At 44.1% G+C, this 23277-nt stretch overlaps 2 pseudogenes; one reads left to right on the forward strand and one right to left on the reverse strand.

Moving 5' to 3' along the window:
• Nucleotides 1-18378: 18378 nt before the first annotated feature.
• LOC148502761 (5S ribosomal RNA) lies at nt 18379-18496 on the reverse strand (annotated as a pseudogene).
• Nucleotides 18497-20259: 1763 nt separating this feature from the next.
• Nucleotides 20260-20377, forward strand: LOC148502762 (5S ribosomal RNA; annotated as a pseudogene).
• Nucleotides 20378-23277: the final 2900 nt, after the last annotated feature.

A 23277-nucleotide genomic window follows, 5' to 3' on the forward strand; every position in this document is an offset into this window, starting at 1 on the left:
CTGTGGTGTGCGCTGCCCTTTATCAAACTAATTTTTACAGGTGCTGTCCTCTGTGCTGTGCTGCCCTTCATCAAACTCATTTATTCAGGGGCTGTCCTGTGTGTTGTTTGCTGCCATTCATCAAACTAATTTTTACAGGTGCTGTCCTCTGTGCTGTGCTGCCCTTCATCAAACTAATTTATTCAGGGGCTGTCCTGTGTGGTGTACGCTGCACTTTATCAAACTCATTTATTCAGGGGCTGTCCTGTGTGTTGTTTGCTGCCCTTCATCAAACTAATTTTTACAGGGGCTGTCCTGTGTGTTGTACGCTGCCCTTCATCAAACTAATTTATACAGGGGCTGTCCTGTGGGTTGTACGCTGCCCTTCATCAAACTAATTTATAGAGGGGCTGTCCTGTGTGGTGTACACTGCCCTTCATCAAAATGATTTTTACAGGGTCTGTCCTGTGGGTTATACGCTGCCCTTCATCAAACTAATTTATACAGGGGCTGTTCTGTGTGGTGTACGCTTCCCTTCATCAAAGTAATTTTTACAGGGGATGTCCTGTGTGGTGTACGCTGCCCTTCATCAAACTAATTTTTACAGGGTCTGTCCTGTGTGTTGTTTGCTGCCCTTCATCAAACTAATTTATACAGTGGCTGTCCTTTGTGGTGTACACTGTCATTCATCAAAATAATTTTTACAGGGGCTGTCCTGTGTGGTGTACACTGCCCTTCATCAAAATAATTTTTACAGGGGCTGTCCTGTGTGGTGTACACTGTCCTTCATCAAAATAATTTTTACAGGGGCTGTCCTGTGTGTTGTAGGCTGCCCTTCATCAAACTAATTTATACAGGGGCTGTTCTGTGTGGTGTACGCTGCCCTTAATCAAACTCATTTTTACAGGTGCTGTCCTGTGTGGTGTATGCTGCCCTTCATCAAAATAATTTTTACAGGGGCTGTCCTGTGTGTTGTAGGCTGCCCTTCATCAAAATGATTTTTACAGGGTCTGTTCTGTTTGTTGTATGCTGCCCTTCATCAAACTAATTTTTACAGGGGCTGTCCTGTGTGGTGTACGCTGCCCTACATCAAAATAATTTTTACAGGGGCTGTCCTGTGTGGTGTACGCTGCCCTTCATGAAACTAATTTTTACAGGTGCTGTCCTCTGTGGTGTACGCTGCCCTTTATCAAACTAATTTATACAGGGGCTGTCCTGTGTGTTGTTTGCTGCCCTTTATCAAACTAATTTTTACAGGTGCTGTCCTCTGTGCTGTGCTGCCCTTCATCAAACTCATTTATTCAGGGGCTGTCCTGTGTGTTGTTTGCTGCCATTCATCAAACTAATTTTTACAGGTGCTGTCCTCTGTGCTGTGCTGCCCTTCATCAAACTAATTTATTCAGGGGCTGTCCTGTGTGGTGTACGCTGCACTTTATCAAACTCATTTATTCAGGGGCTGTCCTGTGTGTTGTTTGCTGCCCTTCATCAAACTAATTTTTACAGGGGCTGTCCTGTGTGTTGTACGCTGCCCTTCATCAAACTAATTTATACAGGGGCTGTCCTGTGTGGTGTACACTGCCCTTCATCAAAATGATTTTTACAGGGTCTGTCCTGTGGGTTATACGCTGCCCTTCATCAAACTAATTTATACAGGGGCTGTTCTGTGTGGTGTACGCTTCCCTTCATCAAAGTAATTTTTACAGGGGATGTCCTGTGTGGTGTACGCTGCCCTTCATCAAACTAATTTTTACAGGGTCTGTCCTGTGTGTTGTTTGTTGCCCTTCATCAAACTAATTTATACAGTGGCTGTCCTTTGTGGTGTACACTGTCATTCATCAAAATAATTTTTACAGGGGCTGTCCTGTGTGGTGTACACTGCCCTTCATCAAAATAATTTTTACAGGGGCTGTCCTGTGTGGTGTACACTGTCCTTCATCAAAATAATTTTTACAGGGGCTGTCCTGTGTGTTGTAGGCTGCCCTTCATCAAACTAATTTATACAGGGGCTGTTCTGTGTGGTGTACGCTGCCCTTAATCAAACTAATTTTTACAGGTGCTGTCCTGTGTGGTGTATGCTGCCCTTCATCAAAATAATTTTTACAGGGGCTGTCCTGTGTGTTGTAGGCTGCCCTTCATCAAAATGATTTTTACAGGGTCTGTTCTGTTTGTTGTATGCTGCCCTTCATCAAACTAATTTTTACAGGGGCTGTCCTGTGTGGTGTACGCTGCCCTACATCAAAATAATTTTTACAGGGGCTGTCCTGTGTGGTGTACGCTGCCCTTCATGAAACTAATTTTTACAGGTGCTGTCCTCTGTGGTGTACGCTGCCCTTTATCAAACTAATTTTTACAGGTGCTGTCCTCTGTGCTGTGCTGCCCTTCATCAAACTCATTTATTCAGGGGCTGTCCTGTGTGTTGTTTGCTGCCATTCATCAAACTAATTTTTACAGGTGCTGTCCTCTGTGCTGTGCTGCCCTTCATCAAACTAATTTATTCAGGGGCTGTCCTGTGTGGTGTACGCTGCACTTTATCAAACTCATTTATTCAGGGGCTGTCCTGTGTGTTGTTTGCTGCCCTTCATCAAACTAATTTTTACAGGGGCTGTCCTGTGTGTTGTACGCTGCCCTTCATCAAACTAATTTATACAGGGGCTGTCCTGTGGGTTGTACGCTGCCCTTCATCAAACTAATTTATAGAGGGGCTGTCCTGTGTGGTGTACACTGCCCTTCATCAAAATGATTTTTACAGGGTCTGTCCTGTGGGTTATACGCTGCCCTTCATCAAACTAATTTATACAGGGGCTGTTCTGTGTGGTGTACGCTTCCCTTCATCAAAGTAATTTTTACAGGGGATGTCCTGTGTGGTGTACGCTGCCCTTCATCAAACTAATTTTTACAGGGTCTGTCCTGTGTGTTGTTTGCTGCCCTTCATCAAACTAATTTATACAGTGGCTGTCCTTTGTGGTGTACACTGTCATTCATCAAAATAATTTTTACAGGGGCTGTCCTGTGTGGTGTACACTGCCCTTCATCAAAATAATTTTTACAGGGGCTGTCCTGTGTGGTGTACACTGTCCTTCATCAAAATAATTTTTACAGGGGCTGTCCTGTGTGTTGTAGGCTGCCCTTCATCAAACTAATTTATACAGGGGCTGTTCTGTGTGGTGTACGCTGCCCTTAATCAAACTAATTTTTACAGGTGCTGTCCTGTGTGGTGTATGCTGCCCTTCATCAAAATAATTTTTACAGGGGCTGTCCTGTGTGTTGTAGGCTGCCCTTCATCAAAATGATTTTTACAGGGTCTGTTCTGTTTGTTGTATGCTGCCCTTCATCAAACTAATTTTTACAGGGGCTGTCCTGTGTGGTGTACGCTGCCCTACATCAAAATAATTTTTACAGGGGCTGTCCTGTGTGGTGTACGCTGCCCTTCATGAAACTAATTTTTACAGGTGCTGTCCTCTGTGGTGTACGCTGCCCTTTATCAAACTAATTTATACAGGGGCTGTCCTGTGTGTTGTTTGCTGCCCTTTATCAAACTAATTTTTACAGGTGCTGTCCTCTGTGCTGTGCTGCCCTTCATCAAACTCATTTATTCAGGGGCTGTCCTGTGTGTTGTTTGCTGCCATTCATCAAACTAATTTTTACAGGTGCTGTCCTCTGTGCTGTGCTGCCCTTCATCAAACTAATTTATTCAGGGGCTGTCCTGTGTGGTGTACACTGCACTTTATCAAACTCATTTATTCAGGGGCTGTCCTGTGTGTTGTTTGCTGCCCTTCATCAAACTAATTTTTACAGGGGCTGTCCTGTGTGTTGTACGCTGCCCTTCATCAAACTAATTTATACAGGGGCTGTCCTGTGGGTTGTACGCTGCCCTTCATCAAACTAATTTATACAGGGGCTGTCCTGTGTGGTGTACACTGCCCTTCATCAAAATGATTTTTACAGGGTCTGTCCTGTGGGTTATACGCTGCCCTTCATCAAACTAATTTATACAGGGGCTGTTCTGTGTGGTGTACGCTTCCTTTCATCAAAGTAATTTTTACAGGGGATGTCCTGTGTGGTGTACGCTGCCCTTCATCAAACTAATTTTTACAGGGTCTGTCCTGTGTGTTGTTTGCTGCCCTTCATCAAACTAATTTATACAGTGGCTGTCCTTTGTGGTGTACACTGTCATTCATCAAAATAATTTTTACAGGGGCTGTCCTGTGTGGTGTACACTGCCCTTCATCAAAATAATTTTTACAGGGGCTGTCCTGTGTGGTGTACACTGTCCTACATCAAAATAATTTTTACAGGGGCTGTCCTGTGTGTTGTAGGCTGCCCTTCATCAAACTAATTTATACAGGGGCTGTTCTGTGTGGTGTACGCTGCCCTTAATCAAACTAATTTTTACAGGTGCTGTCCTGTGTGGTGTATGCTGCCCTTCATCAAAATAATTTTTACAGGGGCTGTCCTGTGTGTTGTAGGCTGCCCTTCATCAAAATGATTTTTACAGGGTCTGTTCTGTTTGTTGTATGCTGCCCTTCATCAAACTAATTTTTACAGGGGCTGTCCTGTGTGGTGTACGCTGCCCTACATCAAAATAATTTTTACAGGGGCTGTCCTGTGTGGTGTACGCTGCCCTTCATGAAACTAATTTTTACAGGTGCTGTCCTCTGTGGTGTACGCTGCCCTTTATCAAACTAATTTATACAGGGGCTGTCCTGTGTGTTGTTTGCTGCCCTTTATCAAACTAATTTTTACAGGTGCTGTCCTCTGTGCTGTGCTGCCCTTCATCAAACTCATTTATTCAGGGGCTGTCCTGTGTGTTGTTTGCTGCCATTCATCAAACTAATTTTTACAGGTGCTGTCCTCTGTGCTGTGCTGCCCTTCATCAAACTCATTTATTCAGGGGCTGTCCTGTGTGGTGTACGCTGCACTTTATCAAACTCATTTATTCAGGGGCTGTCCTGTGTGTTGTTTGCTGCCCTTCATCAAACGAATTTTTACAGGGGCTGTCCTGTGTGTTGTACGCTGCCCTTCATCAAACTAATTTTTACAAGGGCTGTCCTGTGTGTTGTACGCTGCTCTTCATCAAAATCATTTTTACAGGTGCTGTTCTATGTGTTGTTTGCTGCCCTTTATCAAACTAATTTTTACAGGTGCTGTCCTGTGTGCTGCCCTTCATCAAACTAATTACAGGTGCTGTCCTCTGTGTTGTACGCTGCCCTTCATCAAACTAATTTTTACAGGGGCTGTCCTGTGTGTTGTAGGCTGCCCTTCATCAAACTAATTTATACAGGGGCTGTTCTGTGTGGTGTACGCTGCCCTTCATCAAACTAATTTTTACAGGGGCTGTCCTGTGTGGTGTATGCTGCCCTTCATCAAAATAATTTTTATAGGGGCTGTCCTGTGTGGTGTATGCTGCCCTTCATCAAAATGATTTTTACAGGGTCTGTCCTGTGGGTTATACGCTGCCCTTCATCAAAGTAATTTTTACAGGGGCTGTCCTGTGTGGTGTACGCTGCCCTTCATCAAACAAATTTATACAGGTGCTGTCCTGTGTGTTGTTTGCTGCCCTTCGTAAAACTAATTTTTACAGGGGCTGTCCTGTGTGTTGTACGCTGCCCTACATCAAAATAATTTTTACAGGGGCTGTCCTGTGTGGTGTACGCTGCCCTTCATGAAACTAATTTTTACAGGTGCTGTCCTGTGTGGTGTACGCTGCCCTTCATGAAACTAATTTTTACAGGTGCTGTCCTCTGTGGTGTACGCTGCCCTTTATCAAACTAATTTATACAGGGGCTGTCCTGTGTGTTGTTTGCTGCCCTTCATTGAACTAATTTTTACAGGTGCTGTCCTCTGTGCTGTGTTGCCCTTCATCAAACTCATTTATTCAGGGGCTGTCCTGTGTGTTGTTTGCTGCCCTTCATTGAACTAATTTTTACAGGTGCTGTCCTCTGTGCTGTCCTGCCCTTCATCAAACTTATTTATTCAGGGGCTGTCCTGTGTGGTGTACGCTGCACTTTATCAAACTCATTTATTCAGGGGCTTTCCTGTGTGTTGTTTGCTGCCCTTCATCAAACTAATTTTTACAGGGGCTGTCCTGTGTGGTGTATGCTGCTCTTCATCAAAATCATTTTTTCAGGGGCTGTCCTGTGTGCCGTGCTGTCCTTCATCAAACTAATTTTTACAGGGGCTGTCCTCTGTGGTGTACGCTGCCCTTCATCAAAGTCATTTTTACAGGGGCTGCCCTGTGTGATGTACACTGCCCTTCATCAAAATAATTTTTACAGGGGCTGTCCTGTGTGTTGTACGCTGCCCTTCATCAAAATAATTTTTACAGGGTCTGTCCTGTGTGTTGTTTGCTGCCCTTCATCAAACTAATTTATACAATGGCTGTCCTGTGTGGTGTACACTGTCCTTCATCAAAATAATTTTTACAGGGGCTGTCCTGTGTGGTGTACACTGCCCTTCATCAAAATAATTTTTACAGGGGCTGTCCTGTGTGGTGTACACTGTCCTTCATCAAAATAATTTTTACAGGGGCTGTCCTGTGTGTTGTAGGCTGCCCTTCATCAAACTAATTTATACAGGGGCTGTTCTGTGTGGTGTACGCTGCCCTTCATCAAACTAATTTTTACAGGTGCTGTCCTGTGTGGTGTATGCTGCCCTTCATCAAAATAATTTTTACAGGGGCTGTCCTGTGTGTTGTAGGCTGCCCTTCATCAAAATGATTTGTACAGGGTCTGTCCTGTGGGTTATACGCTGCCCTTCATCAAAGTAATTTTTACAGGTGCTGTCCTGTGTGGTGTATGCTGCCCTTCATGAAACTAATTTTTACAGGTGCTGTCCTCTGTGGTGTACGCTGCCCTTTATCAAACTAATTTATACAGGGGCTGTCCTGTGTGTTGTTTGCTGCCCTTTATCAAACTAATTTTTACAGGTGCTGTCCTCTGTGCTGTGCTGCCCTTCATCAAACTCATTTATTCAGGGGCTGTCCTGTGTGTTGTTTGCTGCCATTCATCAAACTAATTTTTACAGGTGCTGTCCTCTGTGCTGTGCTGCCCTTCATCAAACTCATTTATTCAGGGGCTGTCCTGTGTGGTGTACGCTGCACTTTATCAAACTCATTTATTCAGGGGCTGTCCTGTGTGTTGTTTGCTGCCCTTCATCAATCTAATTTTTACAGGGGCTGTCCTGTGTGTTGTACGCTGCCCTTCATCAAACTAATTTATACAGGGGCTGTCCTGTGGGTTGTACGCTGCCCTTCATCAAACTAATTTTTACAAGGGCTGTCCTGTGTGTTGTACGCTGCTCTTCATCAAAATCATTTTTACAGGTGCTGTTCTGTGTGTTGTTTGCTGCCCTTTATCAAACTAATTTTTACAGGTGCTGTCCTGTGTGCTGCCCTTCATCAAACTAATTACAGGTGCTGTCCTCTGTGTTGTACGCTGCCCTTCATCAAAGTAATTTTTACAGGGGCTGTCCTGTGTGTTGTAGGCTGCCCTTCATCAAACTAATTTATACAGGGGCTGTTCTGTGTGGTGTACGCTGCCCTTCATCAAACTAATTTTTACAGGGGCTGTCCTGTGTGGTGTATGCTGCCCTTCATCAAAATAATTTTTACAGGGGCTGTCCTGTGTGGTGTATGCTGCCCTTCATCAAAATGATTTTTACAGGGTCTGTCCTGTGGGTTATACGCTGCCCTTCATCAAAGTAATTTTTACAGGGGCTGTCCTGTGTGGTGTACGCTGCCCTTCATCAAACTAATTTATACAGGTGCTGTCCTGTGTGTTGTTTGCTGCCCTTCGTAAAACTAATTTTTACAGGGGCTGTCCTGTGTGTTGTACGCTGCCCTACATCAAAATAATTTTTACAGGGGCTGTCCTGTGTGGTGTACGCTGCCCTTCATGAAACTAATTTTTACAGGTGCTGTCCTCTGTGGTGTACGCTGCCCTTTATCAAACTAATTTATACAGGGGCTGTCCTGTGTGTTGTTTGCTGCCCTTTATCAAACTAATTTTTACAGGTGCTGTCCTCTGTGCTGTGTTGCCCTTCATCAAACTCATTTATTCAGGGGCTGTCCTGTGTGTTGTTTGCTGCCCTTCATTGAACTAATTTTTACAGGTGCTGTCCTCTGTGCTGTCCTGCCCTTCATCAAACTTATTTATTCAGGGGCTGTCCTGTGTGGTGTACGCTGCACTTTATCAAACTCATTTATTCAGGGGCTTTCCTGTGTGTTGTTTGCTGCCCTTCATCAAACTAATTTTTACAGGGGCTGTCCTGTGTGGTGTATGCTGCTCTTCATCAAAATCATTTTTTCAGGGGCTGTCCTGTGTGCCGTGCTGCCCTTCATCAAACTAATTTTTACAGGGGCTGTCCTCTGTGGTGTACGCTGCCCTTCATCAAAGTCATTTTTACAGGGGCTGCCCTGTGTGGTGTACACTGCCCTTCATCAAAATAATTTTTACAGGGGCTGTCCTGTGTGTTGTACGCTGCCCTTCATCAAAATAATTTCTACAGGGTCTGTCCTGTGTGTTGTTTGCTGCCCTTCATCAAACTAATTTATACAATGGCTGTCCTGTGTGGTGTACACTGTCCTTCATCAAAATAATTTTTACAGGGGCTGTCCTGTGTGGTGTACACTGCCCTTCATCAAAATAATTTTTACATGGGCTGTCCTGTGTGGTGTACACTGTCCTTCATCAAAATAATTTTTACAGGGGCTGTCCTGTGTGTTGTAGGCTGCCCTTCATCAAACTAATTTATACAGGGGCTGTTCTGTGTGGTGTACGCTGCCCTTCATCAAACTAATTTTTACAGGTGCTGTCCTGTGTGGTGTATGCTGCCCTTCATCAAAATAATTTTTACAGGGGCTGTCCTGTGTGTTGTAGGCTGCCCTTCATCAAAATTATTTTTACAGGGTCTGTCCTGTGGGTTGTACGCTGCCCTTCATCAAAGTAATTTTTACAGGTGCTGTCCTGTGTGGTGTACGCTGCCCTTCATGAAACTAATTTTTACAGGTGCTGTCCTCTGTGGTGTACGCTGCCCTTTATAAAACTAATTTAGACAGGGGCTGTCCTGTGTGTTGTTTGCTGCCCTTTATCAAACTAATTTTTACAGGTGCTGTCCTCTGTGCTGTGCTGCCGTTCATCAAACTCATTTATTCAGGGGCTGTCCTGTGTGTTGTTTGCTGCCATTCATCAAACTAATTTTTACAGGTGCTGTCCTCTGTGCTGTGCTGCCCTTCGTCAAACTCATTTATTCAGGGGGTGTCCTGTGTGGTGTACGCTGCACTTTATCAAACTCATTTATTCAGGGGCTGTCCTGTGTGTTGTTTGCTGCCCTTCATCAAAGTAATTTTTACAGGGGCTGTCCTGTGTGGTGTATGCTGCTCTTCATCAAAATCATTTTTTCAGGGGCTGTCCTGTGTGCCGTGCTGCCCTTCATCAACTAATTTTTACAGGGGCTGTCCTGTGTGTTGTACGCTGCCCTTCATCAAACTAATTTTTACAGGGGCTGTCCTCTGTGGTGTACGCTGCCCTTCATCAAACTAATTTTTACAGGGGCTGTCCTGTGTGTTGTACGCTGCTCTTCATCAAAATCATTTTTACAGATGTTGTCCTGTGTGTTGTTTGCTGCCCTTTATCAAACTAATTTTTACAGGGGCTGTCCTGTGTACTGCCCTTCATCAAACTAATTACAGGTGCTGTCCTCTGTGGTGTACGCTGTCCTTTTTCAAACTAATTTATACAGGGTCAGTCCTGTGTGTTGTTTGCTGCCCTTCATCAAACTAATTTATACAGTGGCTGTCCTGTGTGATGTACACTGTCCTTCATCAAAATAATTTTTACAGGGGCTGTCCTGTGTGGTGTACACTGCCCTTCATCAAAATAATTTTTACAGGGGCAGTCCTGTGTGGTGTACACTGTCCTTCATCAAAATAATTTTTACAGGGGCTGTCCTGTGTGTTGTAGGCTGCCCTTCATCAAACTAATTTATACAGGTGCTGTTCTGTGTGATGTACGCTGCCCTTCATCAAACTAATTTTTACCGGTGCTGTCCTGTGTGGTATATGCTGCCCTTCATCAAAATAATTTTTACAGGGGCTGTCCTGTGTGTTGTAGGCTGCCTTTCATCAAAATAATTTTTACAGGGTCTGTTCTGTTTGTTGTATGCTGCCCTTCATCAAAGTAATTTTTACAGGGGCTGTCCTGTGTGGTGTATGCTGCCCTTCATGAAACTAATTTATACAGGGGCTGTCCTGTGTGTTGTTTGCTGCCCTTTATCAAACTAATTTTTACAGGTGCTGCCCTCTGTGCTGTGCTGCCCTTCATCAAACTCATTTATTCAGGGGCTGTCCTGTGTGGTGTACGCTGCACTTTATCAAACTCATTTATTCAGGGGCTGTCCTGTGTGTTGTTTGCTGCCCTTCATCAAACTAATTTTTACAGGGGCTGTCCTGTGTGGTGTATGCTGCTCTTCATCAAAATCATTTTTTCAGGGGCTGTCCTGTGTGCCGTGCTGCCCTTCATCAAACTAATTTTTACAGGGGCTGTCCTCTGTGGTGTACGCTGCCGTTCATCAAAGTAATTTTTACAGGGGCTGTCCTGTGGGTTGTACGCTGCCCTTCATCAAACTAATTTTTACAGGGGCTGTCCTGTGTGTTGTACGCTGCTCTTCATCAAAATAATTTTTACAGATGCTGTCCTGTGTGTTGTTTGCTGCCCTTTATCAAACTAATTTTTACAGGGGCTGTCCTGTGTGCTGCCCTTCATCAAACTAATTACAGGTGCTGTCCTCTGTGGTGTACGCTGTCCTTTTTCAAACTAATTTATACAGGGGCTGTCCTGTGTGGTGTATGCTGCCCTTCATCAAAATAATTTTTACAGGGGCTGTCCTGTGTGCTGTACGCTGCCCTTCATCAAACTAATTTATACAGGTGCTGTCCCTTGTGTTGTACGCTGCCCTTCATCAAACTAATTTTTACAGGGGCTGTCCTGTGTGTTGTACGCTGCCCTTCATCAAACTAATTTATACAGGGGCTGTCCTGTGGGTTGTACGCTGCCCTTCATCAAACTAATTTTTACAGGGGCTGTCCTGTGTGGTGTACACTTCCCTTCATCAAAGTAATTTTTACAGGGGATGTCCTGTGTGGTGTACGCTGCCCTTCATCAAACTAATTTTTACAGGGGCTGTCCTGTTTGTTGTTTGCTGCCCTTCATCAAACTAATTTATACAGTGGCTGTCCTGTGTGGTGTACACTGTCCTTCATCAAAATACTTTTTACAGGGGCTGTCCTGTGTGGTGTACACTGCCCTTCATCAAAATAATTTTTACAGGGGCTGCCCTGTGTGGTGTACACTGCCCTTCATCAAAATAATTTTTACAGGGGCTGCCCTGTGTGGTGTACACTGCCCTTCATCAAAATATTTTTTACAGGGGCTGTCCTGTGTGGTGTACACTGTCCTTCATCAAAATGATTTTTACAGGGGCTGCCCTGTGTGGTGTACACTGCCCTTCATCAAAATAATTTTTACAGGGGCTGTCCTGTGTGGTGTACACTGTCCTTCATCAAAATAATTTTTACAGGGGCTGTCCTGTGTGTTGTAGGCTGCCCTTCATCAAACTAATTTATACAGGGGCTGTTCTGTGTGGTGTACGCTGCCCTTCATCAAACTAATTTTTACAGGGGCTGTCCTGTGTGGTGTATGCTGCCCTTCATCAAAATAATTTTTACAGTGGCTGTCCTGTGTGGTGTACGGTGCCCTTCATGAAACTAATTTTTACAGGTGCTGTCCTCTGTGGTGTACGCTGCCCTTTATCAAACTAATTTATACAGGGGCTGTCCTGTGTTTTGTTTGCTGCACTTTATCAAACTCATTTATTCAGGGGCTTTCCTGTGTGTTGTTTGCTGCCCTTCATCAAACTAATTTTTACAGGGCTGTCCTGTGTGGTGTATGCTGCTCTTCATCAAAATAATTTTTACAGGGGCTGTCCTGTGTGTTGTACGCTGCCCTTCATCAAAATAATTTTTACAGGGGCTGTCCTGTGTGTTGTACGCTGCCCTTCATGAAACTAATTTTTACAGGTGCTGTCCTGTGTGGTGTATGCTGCCTATCATCCTCAAACTAATTTTCACAGGGGCTGTCCTGTGCGGTGTGCGCTGCCCTTCATCAAACTAATTTTTACAAGAGTTATTCACTCCATAAAAATAATGCACTCCATAAAAATAATGGAGGACAAAAATTTGGAGGATAAAATAGGGAAAGATCAAGAACCACTTCCTCGTAGTGCTGAAGCTGCTGCTTTGTCTAGTCATGACATAGACGATGAAATTCCATCAACATTGTCTGCCAAGGCCGATACCCAATATCATAGCAGAGGGCATGTAAAATCCAAAAAGTCAAAGTTCAGTAAAGTGACCTTAAAAAATAAATTTAAATAGTCTGTGGAGAAACATAAACTTGCCAATATGCCATTTACGACACGGAGTGGCAAGGAACGGCTAAGGTCCTTCCCTATGTTCATGACTAGTGGTTCAGCTTCACATGACGATGGAAGCCCTCCTCCTCCCAGAAAAATGAAGAGTTAAGCTGGCAAAAGCACAGCAAAGAACTGTGCGTTCTTCTAAGAAGATATCACAAATCCCTGAGGAGAGTCCAAGAGTGGCGGCGATTGCGATGCCTGACCTTCCCAGCACTGGACGGGAAGAGGTGGCTCTTTCCACCATCTGCATGCCCTCTGCAAGTGCTTGAAGGAGCACACACAGTCCACTTGCTGATATTCAAATTGAAGATGTAACTGTTGAAGTACAATAGGATGAGGATATTGGTGTAGCTGGCGCTGAGGAGGAAGTTGGCGAGGAGGTTTCTGATGGTGATGTGGTTTGTTTAAATCAGGCACCGGGGGAGAAAGTTGTCCGTGGGAAGAAAAAGCTCATCACGGTCATGCCTGGGCAGAAGACCAAACATTCCACCTCTTTGGTCTGGACATATTTTTATCCAAATCCGGACAACAACTGTCTTGCCATATGTACCGTATGTAAAGGTGGAATAAGTAGGGGTAGAGACGTTAACCACCTAGGAACATCCTCCCTTATACGTCACCTGCAGCGCGTCCATAAAAAGTTACTGTCAAGTTCAGAAACTGTGGCTAAAACCGTAAGTAGTCCAGGGACACATAAATCCCTTTGTCCTGTTGTATCCAAGCGCCTGCAAACCACACCGTAAACTCCCTCCTCGTCAATTTCCTCCTCAGTCAGGATCGGAAGTAGTCCTGCAGGCCATGTCACTAGAATGACTAACTCTCCTATCCCGGATTCCTCCGGAGGATCCTGCATTGCTACACCTACTGCTACCGCTGCTGCTGTTGCTGCTGGGAGTCGTTCATCATCCCAGAGAGGAAGTAGGAACACCACTACTTTTACTAAGCAATTGATCCTCCAACAGTCCTTAGCGAGGAGGATGAAGTACGACAGCAGTCATCCTGAAGCAAAACGGATAACTGAGGCATTGACTGCTATGTTGGTGTTAGACGTGTGTCCGGTATCCACTATTAGTGCAGTGGGATTTAGACAATTGATGGAGGTAGTGTGTCCCCAGTACCAAATCCTGTCTGGATTCCATTTCACTAGGCAGGCGATACCGAGAATATACAGAGATGTCAGAAAAAGTGTCCTCAGTGTCCTAAAAAATGCGGTTGTACCCAATGTCCACTTAACCACGGACATGTGGACAAGTGGAACAGGGCAGACTAAGGACTATATGACTGTGACAGCCCACTTGGTAGATGTATCACCTTACGCAGCAACAGCAGCGTCACCAGTAGCAGCATCTCAGAAACGCCAGCTTGTTCCAAGGCAGGCGACGCTGTTTATCATTGGTTTCAGTAAAAGGCACACCGCCGACAACCTCTTAGAGAAACTGAGGGAAATCATCGCCCAATGGCTTACCCCACTTAGACTCTCCTGGGGATTTGTGATATCTGACAACTCCACCAATATTGTGCAGGCATTACATCTGGGCAAATTCCAGCACGTCCCATGTTTTACTCACACAATAAATTTGGTGGTGCAGAATTTTCTGAAAAGGGACAGGGGCGTGCAGGAGACCATTCAGCTACTGCGTGCCGAAGACTCGAGTGCGAGCAGACACTCTTGAACCTGCCCTGCCATCACCTGAAGCAAGAGGTTGTGATGCGGTGGAACTCAACCCTCTATATGCTTCAGAGGATGGAGGAGCAGCAAAAGGCCATTCTAGCCTATACATCCACCTATGACATAGGCAAAGGAAGGGGTATGCACCTGAGTCAAGTGCAGTGGAGAATGATTTCCGTGTTGTGCAAGGTTCTCCAGCCCTTCGAACTTGCCACACGTGAAGTCAGTTCAGACACTGCCAGCTTGACTCAGGTCATTCCCCTCATCAGGCTTTTGCAGAAGCAGCTGGAGAAAGTGAAGGAGGAGCTAAGATGGAGCGATTCTGCTCAGTATGTGGGACTTGTGGATGAAGCCCTTTATTTGCTTTGCCAGGATTCCAGGGTGGTCAATCTGTTGAAATCAGACCACTACATTTTGGCCACCGTGCTCGATTCTAGGTTTAAAGCCTACGTGGTGTCTCTTCCTTAAAACACAGGGCCTGATTCAGAGCCCGGACGCTCAGACCAGAGCACTCGCTCTGAATCAGGGCTGGCCTAGCTGAAAATGGTGCCGCCTCCTGGCCGCCCGCATAGCTGTGGGTGACCACCCACAGCTATAGCGAGCGGCCATGATGATGGTCGCGATGGTCAAGACCATCGCGACCATCGGGCTTGCGATGAGACCCTGCGGTAGGGTCTCGTTGCCGCAAGCCCAGGAGTGCTTTTGGCTCTATCAGAGCCAAAAGCACTCCCACTGACATTACTAGTCAAAAGCACTCCCACTGACATCAAATGGACTCCCACTGACATCGACAGTTCGCCCCCTTTGGTGCGAGACCCCGAGCGACGGATTGCCGTTGCTAGCCGGGTCTCACGCATGCGCACGACGGAGCCGGCTCTGTCGTGCGCATGTGCTGTGGGCCACCATCGACCCGGTAGCGAGTGCTCAGCGCTTGCGACGGGTCTGAATCAGGCCCATAGTGAGGAATTTGTGGGTACCTGTTTCTGTGAGTCGCAAGATGCACAAGGGCCTGATATAACAGCGACCGCAACTGCGATTACGCACGTGATCGGGTAATTGTCGCATACTGTGCATGCTTATGCATTGCAGGGCATGAACACACCACTGAAATTACCCATTGCGATACCATACGCACCTTGAGCTCCCACTGCGTGCGATGAGGTTAGCAATTCCTGAGTAAGGTCAGACCTTGTGCGAGTGTGCGTGAGGCTTCGATGTACTCGATGTTACCGATGGTTTCGCAGTCTTGCTAAGTATTACGGATATGTATTTAAGGTGGGCGTCCTAGTGTAGTGCTGCGATGGAATAGCGATCGCAGGGGATTAGCATTATCATTGCAGTGAGACTGCGTGCGTAATCGCTATTGCCATCGCAGTTGCGATCTTTGCTGAATCAGGCCCCAAGACAAGATGTTAACAAGTGAACTGTCTACTACCGAGACAGAGAGTCTGACAGGTGCAGAGACTGCTAAAAGAAATCACAAGTGAAAGAAAGATCTACCCCCACTACATAGTATTATATTATAATGTTAACAAATAGGAAATTTTCACCCAAAATATGACAATAAAGAGTAATTAATGCTCTAAATATAATCAGAAAATCTGTTGGTGCTCCCAACTGATTAGATACATATATTCACAAGGAAAAGAAGAAGAAAATCAGTTACATTGGTGCATTCTATCTCCAAAAAATGTATTTTATGCAGAAAATGTAAATGTAAATTAGTTATGCTTTAAAAATTATACTGGCAAACAAAAATAAAAGTTATTTTATAAATATCAGAATAAATACATGGATTGATATCGGGCAAAATATAAGATAAAACATAGAAAGATAGTGTTTATAGAAATGAAGTATAGTGATTAAAACTGCTGAGAACTGCTGTCAATTATTATCCAATATTATATCTGTCTAACAGGGGTATTCAATATGGGAGCGATAACATCGTTTTTGCGTTAATATCGGAGGTATGACGTCATTATCGCAGGTTTTACTTTTACACCGTATTCAATTTCAAAGACTTATCGCAGTTTTGAAGTCTTTGATAAAAAACGGGGAGAACTTTTCACCATTGAATAGGTGTCGAAAAAAAGTGCAGAATTGGGGTTTAAGGGTGCAGGCTTAAAAAAAATAGCCTGCACCCCTGGGAATGACATTTAAAAAACTGTGTCAAAAAAAGTAAAAAAAAAAAATAGGGACACCCCAAAAAATGTATTTAAAAATTGGGGTAAAAAAACTAAAAATGGGAAAAAATTGTTAAACAATAGGGAAATAGGTTCAGGGCTATTCTGCAAGTATGTGGCAGGTGTTTTCTAGAATAGATTTATAGCGGCAGGTGCACAAATGCAGAATTTTTTAAAATTTACTTTAGGGACTTAAAAATATGCTAGTACCCATTTTCATGTACCCCAAATTTGATGGGACCACTTAAAAAAACGAAAAAAATAACCTAAGTGCTCTTCTGCATCACTTCTTCAATGTCGGAAAAAAAACACCTGCTGCGGCTATTTAAATACCCGACTTTCATTTAAAGGCTAAAATGGGGGTACCCATAGTGTTCCCCCATGTTTTTACTACTTTAGGGGGGTCTTACAATTTTTTTAAGGAAAAATTCATAACTTTACGCAAATCCAACTTCGGAGGTTCCAGTTTTCGTTAATTTTATATTGAATACGGGGATAAACGGGAGCGCGCCCGATACTTTAACGCAGGCAAAAACTCCGATATGAAACTTTAACTTCGACAGTGAAGTTAACGTTTCATATTGAATACCCCTCTTAGTGTCGATATTCACAAATGGATGCGATTCTGTGATGTCAAATAAAGGTTCCAACGTTGTGTTGTCAGTATGAATAATTATCAGATTACTAATATAGAGATATAGATATCACAGAAATATAGTAGAATGAATGCTTCCCCTATGAATCATGTACTAGTTTCACAAAGAGTGAACTATCTTATAGTACTAACTCCTGCAGGAATGATACTATTTATAATACCCATTTTCCACCAAAATTCCGGGTCTGACCCGGAGTTGGAACAGGGGGCCTGATTCAGAGCCGGACGCTCTGACTAGAGCGCTCGCTCTGAATCAGGGCCGTCCTAGTTGAATTTGGAGCAGCCTCCTGGCCGCTCGCATAGCTGTGGGTGACCACCCACAGCTCATGCGAGCGTCCAAAAAGATGGTCGCGATGGTCACGACCATCGCGACCATCGGACTTGGGACGAGACCCTTGCGGTAGGGTCTCGCTTCCGCAAGCCCTGGAGAAAAAAACACTCCCACTGACATCACTAGTGATGTCAGTGGGGCCGGCCTCAGACGGTAGGCGTTCCCATGGGAACGCCTCCGTCTGGACAACCACGCCCCCGGCACGCCCACCAAAGGGGGCGTGCTGTCACTCACCATCGACAGCACGCCCCCTTTGGTGTGAGATCCCGTCGCTCGCCGGGTCTCGCACATGCGCACGACGGAACAGCCTCCGTCGTGCGCATGCGCACTTGAGCACCATCGACCCGCTTGAGAGCGCTCAGCGCTCGCAAGCGTGTCAGAATCAGGCCCAGGGTTCCAATCCGGATCAGACCCAGTATTTAGCCGGCGCCGACTCGGGATATTCCGATATTCCCGAGTCGGTGCCGCTTACACCGGAGTCGGGTCTGCATAGACCTGGCTTTCCCGGCGTGAAAGTGGACGCTTGGAGATGACGTCATCTCCAAGCGCCACTGAAGCCGGACCAATCGGCCGGCTAGCAGCACACTCCAGGTCATCGTGACCCGGAGTGCGCTGTTCTCACAGCAGGGTTTCACGGGCTATGCCCATGTTAAACCCTGCTAGTTACCTGGGTTGGATTGCCGGGTCACTCGACCCGACGATCCAACGTTAGTTAATAATAAACCAACCATACAGTAATTAAAGAATAATATCTATCATCCGTAATTGTTGGTGATGCTCCCAAAGCCAAATGTATGTATCAAACAACAAAAAAGAGAAAAACTATGGCTATTATCTGGGGCACTCTTAGGTAATAATTATAGTGAGATTAAGACATACCTTTTATTAGTACCTTTAAAATAATCATGTACCATATAGCTATCTCAATGATTAAATGGAATATTCCATCATAGACAAACAGATTTCATCAATCATAATGAAATCTGAAGGCGAATTAAGAGTTCATTACACACTCAGAATTTGGGTGTGTTTGATTAAAACTATAAACTTCTATACTGCTTCGCCGTGTGCAAAACCACTCCCAATTATATAACTACAGCACCTGGTATTCCCTGGAGGTCACCCTGCCAGGTACTGACCAGGCCAAATGCAGTTTAGCTTCCAAGATCAGACGGGATTGGGCAATCACGCATAGTATGGCTGTAGGTAAATTAGGGAAAATTGCACAATTGTCAGATCAAAGCAGTATATATATAGGACTAATATCATTAATAGTCCATTTGATGGTATTTAACAGCTTCTAAAAAAAGAATGCACAGGCAGACTTTATTTGTACCACTTGTGTATTGGATTAATCACAAAATTTCACCAAACATATTGTACAGGTATTATATTATTATATGCTTGTAAACCCCCTAATTAAAATGAGGAGGTAAATAATACGTATTATGCATTCTTTGGAGCCGTATAAGGGACATATAGAATAAGTCCGACAAAATATCTTGTAATAAACTGAAATAATATAGTCAATCAAACTAGGAGCAGTATTTGGAAGAACCAAATGAATGGTAAAATATATTACCACCTAATAATTGTAATTGGTATAATGTACAGAAGAATATTTAATGACACAGTAAGTATCAGACCATCAAAATTTAGAAAACAGAACTCGCTGTCTCTGTAGAAATTAATATAGGTCCTGGTAAGAATTCAATAAGTAAAAGTCATTTGTAGGAAAATCACATAGATATAGTGAGTGTCACTCGGAAATGACAAATATACATCAAAATCCTGGACAGGTGGGTTTTATTGTCCCCATATCAATCAGTTGATTTGCATAATTAGATCCACCAGTGAAGGCGCCCATACATCAGAGATGGATTGCAGCAATCGTGCAATTTGCAATCGATTGTGTATAAAAATCTGCAATGTATGGGCTTCAGAGATCGCAGATTGCAACCAAAAAGTGATTGGAATTGTTTAATCAGATTGTCCAACATGTTGGATTTCACAGATGGATTGGGGCTGTAGATTGCTAGTGTATGGACATGATCAGCAGATTTGCAGACCGTTTCTAGCAAAATGATGGGCCTTTCAAGATTGCCAGATCTGTGTTTGCTGCAATCGATCTGCAAATCACTGAAAAAGATCTGTAGTGTATGGGCGCAGATTGCTCGATTGGGAAATCCTAAGATCGGGCAATAAATCTTCAAATTGTTCAATTGTGGTTTTCAGATTGCTGATGTATGGGGAACTTGAGAAAAACAGAATTTGTGAATCAAACCAACAAGGACCACAATTATTAATATAATCATAAGTGATACACAGTATCTCTCCACAATAAAGTAAGAGAGATTGTGAAGAAATATAATGCTAATAAGCTAGCTTGGATATAGGTGTACAAATGAGAAATATATGGAATATATAAAGTTTTTGAATCACAACCAGTGAAAAAAGGGTGCAATTTGGCACATGATCATATGCAAATAACAAAGACAGAATTGATAATGGGTCTCTAGTGTATATATATAGAGTTGTTAAGGCTGAAATCAGCATATCATACTGAGAGATCACTTATAAGATGTTAGATAGACAATAAATATAGGTCCTAGGACACAAATGTCCTGCTATGTCAGTATATAAATAAATAAATATCACTCCTGCAATCCGATCCTCGCAATGAAGCGGGTATAAGGACACAGAGGTCCTACTATGTCAGAATGCAAAATGATACAATACCGCTCCTGCATCCAGAACTCTGCGGCGTCCAGCCCGTGCACTGGCTGGAAATCCGGATAGTGTAAGTAGCAGTGAGGACGCGCGTTTCGCCCGGCAGAGGGCTTGTTCACCTCCTCCGTATTGACAATTAGTGACTAATGATTTAAATACATATGCTCTTAGGATCAACCAATAGGCCAAGCGTGATATATATACTGCTTTGATCTGACAATTGTGCAAGTTTCCCTAATTTACCTACAGCCATACTATGCGTGATTGCCCAATCCCGTCTGATCTTGGAAGCTAAACTGCATTTGGCCTGGTCAGTACCTGGCAGGGTGACCTCCAGGGAATACCAGGTGCTGTAGTTATATAATTGGGAGTGGTTTTGCACACGGCGAATTAGTATAGAAGTTTATAGTTTTAATCAAACACACCCAAATTCTGAGTGTGTAATGAACTCTTAATTCGCCTTCAGATTTCATTATGATTGATGAAATCTGTTTGTCTATGATGGAATATTCCATTTAATTATTGAGATAGCTATATGGTACATGATTATTTTAAAGGTACTAATAAAAGGTATGTCTTAATCTCACTATAATTATTACCTAAGAGTGCCCCAGATAATAGCCATAGTTTTTCTCTTTTTTGTTGTTTAACACTGTAATAACCAGAGTTTTAGTTCCAGTATAAAGGGGGTATATTTGATACATAACATATTCAAATTGTTCTAATTGTTTCAATTAGTATCAGTGTGTGTTCATACTAAAATAATGTAACAAATTTCTTAGTAACGGATTAGAGAAATCCTATCTTATACCCCTTTTACACCAGAGCTAAAACTCGGGTTATTGCTGGGTCTGCCCGGGTCACAGCTCAGTGTAAAAGGGTCCCTTAAAAATAACCCGGGTCTAGTGACCCAGCAATCCAACCCTAGCTACCAGGGTCAGACCCAGGATGGACCTGGGTAATGGTGCAGTGTAAACGGCGCAACCCGGGTTATCCGACCTGAGTCATGCCTAAAATGAGCTGATTGGTGGTTGTGGAGCAGTCACCTCCCACTTTTTATGACCTCACAAGTTTAGCAGGGCAGACCCGGGTTCAGTGGGAACGGGGCTGACCTGAGAATAACCCAGATTAATGGTGCTGTGTAAACCATGTCTGATCTGGGTTAGAACCAAGGGCCTGATTCAGACCCGGTCGCAAGCGCTGAGCACTCGCAACCGGGTCGATGGTGGGCCAGTGCGCATGCGCACGATGGAGCCGGCTCCGTCGTGCGCATGCGCGAGACCTGGATAGCATCGGGCACTCCGTCGCTCCAGGTCTCGCAACAAAGGGGGCGTGCTGTCGATGTTGAGTGACAGCATGCCCCCTTTGGTGGGCGGGGCGGGGGAGTGGCTGCCCAAACGGAGGCGTTCCCAAGTGAACGCCTCAATCTGGGGCCGGCCCCACTGACATCACGAGTGATGTCAGTGGGAGAGATTTTGGCTCTGTTAGAGCCGAAATCTCTCTGGGGCTTACGGCAACGAGACCCTACCACAAGGGTCTCGTCACAAGCCTGATGATCGCGATGGTCTTGACCATCGCGACCATCTTCCTGGCCGCTCGCTATAGCTGTGGGTGGTCACCCACAGCTATGCGAGCGGCCAGGAGGCCGTTAAAAAAAAAAAAATAGCCCAGCCCTGATTCAGAGCGAGCGCTCTATCAGAGCGAGCGGCTCTGAATCAGGCCCTATGTTAGCTGCCAGAGGACTCCTGTTCTGCATTTGGGCATCCGTACTGGCAGCCTCTAGTTTAGACACATTTCCAGCTGCTGGCTCTGAATCAGGGCCCATGTCTGAAAACCCAGGTCTGACCCTGGACTTTGGAGGAAAAGCAGTATTAGTAATGTAAGTTATGAATCACGTATATTTATTGATTCTAAAGCTGGCCACACACTAGACCAACTTTCATCCAGCCAGCCAGCCAACTAGTCGATTGGTTGGAATGAAAATCTGGTAACATACGGGAGTAACTGATGATCAGCAATTTGCTCCTAAATGCCAGAAAACAGATGAAAATGGTCGTCGGACAAGTTTGTTAAATGTTTGATCAAAACAATTTGTTCAAACAACAGTTTTCGTCCATTTTCCGGCATTTGGGAGCAAATTGCTGATTGTCATTTGCTTTCATCCCTTACCAGATTTTCATTCCAACCAATCAACTAGTTGGATGGTTGGATGTAAGTTGGTCTAGTGTGTGGCCAGCTTTAGAAGCATATGCACACGCGTGTTTACAGTCACATACGGACATAATCATTCCGGCCTCATTAGATTGTGTCCTGGATTATACCAGACCTCTGTGTAATATATATTTTATTTAGCAGTTGCACTTATCTATACAGATACATGTGTTCAGTGGCATTGAGCACAGTAAAACCGAATTTATTAGACTGTGTTCTGGTTTATGTCAGTCCTCTGTATAGTATAGTCTGATTTGTGAGTAGAAAAATACAATTGCTTAATTATATGTAGTCGCACTTACTTGACTAGAAGGCATCCCTTGTCAGCTTATAGATTGATGAAAGGCATAGTGCAATAAGGAAGTTCTGGTATTTAGTTATTTTCTAACAGCGTATTATTAATTGCTATTGGGAACTTTGACAAAGCCATGGGTGTGTGCTATCTACAGTATTTATGACACAGTAATTGTCAACTGTAACGAACAATTTATAAGTTCAACAAGGTTAGTTTAAGAAGTGCACACATACATCTATTGTGCACTGCTGATTTATAACATTGCCTTCCTCAATAGATACTGGCAGATTTAATGAGGTCAAACATCCGGAACATATACGTGGAAAAAATACTTTCAATTGATTTATATTAAGGCATTCCTTGTATGAACATGAATGCTTATGAATTAACACAGTTGTTCTGAGAAGTATACACGTTCTGTCATATGTGGTGCACGCTGATAGATTTAATAAGATCAGCTGCGTCAGCGCGTGAGCAGGGTAAGTTGATTAATATCAAGGCACTCCTAAGTAAGGCACATCAATTAGACCACAATAACTAATAAGTAAGTATCGTTACATATGTTACACACAAGAGTTTGAGAGCGCATACATTCAAGCCACTCTTTGGTCCGTATTCAATTTGAGGCGAAAAGTCAGTTTTGGTGAAAAAGTATCGTGGATGATGTCATTTTGCCAGGCGGAAACTTTCCGCCGTATTCAATTTCAAAGACTTCTCGCCTAGGCGGAAAGTCAATACAATGGCCCCGGTGGA

This window comes from Taudactylus pleione, unplaced genomic scaffold (assembly GCF_031769625.1).
Source record: "Taudactylus pleione unplaced genomic scaffold, aTauple2 ptg000484l, whole genome shotgun sequence".
Lineage (NCBI taxonomy): Eukaryota > Metazoa > Chordata > Amphibia > Anura > Myobatrachidae > Taudactylus > Taudactylus pleione.